The following is a 1,393-nucleotide window of genomic DNA, read 5'->3' on the forward strand; positions in this document are numbered from 1 at the left end:
TCCACTCTCTAAATCGGCCCCTGCGACTGTTAGCCAATCCATGAACTTTATCACCTTCAACCCTAGTTCCCCACCTTGTACACACACACACTATATGCACTCACACATGAAAACACACCTATATATACTGTATGTACAGACATACACACGCAACAACCTTCCTTGTGGACTAGAAATGTATTGTTTCACAAGTGTAGAAAGTGTGTAACTATAATTAAATTATTTTCTAGGGATGTACATACATGGAATTGACATTGTTGTAAGTAGAGAAACAAAAGAACAAAAAAAAGTTTTTAGGAGGAATTTTTGGAGCCTTTGTTTTTGATAGCTTTGTTATGATGCAGTGTAAATAGACATGTGCTTAATTATGGTAGGAGGGTGTGTGTCCCTCAGTCTGGATGCACATTTGTGACTCTGCTTGCCTCACTTGCAATATCCCACAAACTTTTTATTCTCATGATTTTTTGTAGGTTTCATTGTAATAATTATGTATGCATTTCTATTGCGTATCTGTACATTTGTATATTATTCTCCTGATTCTACTGGTTCAAACAGCACAACAATGACAAGTCTTGTAACCCTTGAGTGAATGTGGACAAACTGGATAAGCTGAAACAGCTGGAAGAGACAAAAACTCATATTTAACTATACAATTTTGAGAAGTTGCTTATTCACATCTTGATAGATGTGCTAAGGAACCCATTTGTTGTTTTTTTATACAAATGTTCATTTTTGTATTTCTAATCATAGAAACCCTTTATCTAAGGGATTTATCTAAACGGCCATCGTTCCATGTGTTCATAAAAGCAATATGGCTGTTTCTTTAAAGGACTGCTGTAATGGATTAATACTAATAACTAATAACAGGGTTCAAATCTTTTGCCTCATAACTGTCCATACAAAACACTCTGCCAACAAAATCAAATGGGTTTGTGAGCTGGCGATTATAAATTTGTATTTAAATGACATCAGTTTTAATGATGGAAAACTGATGACTTCACTGAACACGTTAAATTTTTCCAACTACAAGACAAGTGGTAACTTGTTCCCTATAGATATAATGATGTTTTGAATATGGCTATGTGCCTTAATGTATGTTTGATAGTGCTCCAGGTAGGCGTTGTAAGCCATCAGTTTTACATTACCATTTGCAAATCCTTTGGTAAAAGGTAAAATTGGCACTATGCCAGTTAGTTTTATTCCCCATCAAGCCTTCTGTCATTGATTGTCATTTACCTGTTGAAACAATGGCTCTTAGGAATGCTTAGGTTAAAATGACTTTCTCTACCCCCCTTCATTCTGACATTAACAAAATGAAATGGATAGATACACATCATTTACATTTCTTTTACAGTTTAGTAGCTCCAATAAAAGAATGGAGGTAAGAGAAGCT

Source organism: Mastacembelus armatus, chromosome 6 (genome assembly GCF_900324485.2).
Source record: "Mastacembelus armatus chromosome 6, fMasArm1.2, whole genome shotgun sequence".
NCBI classification, from domain to species: Eukaryota; Metazoa; Chordata; class Actinopteri; order Synbranchiformes; family Mastacembelidae; genus Mastacembelus; species Mastacembelus armatus.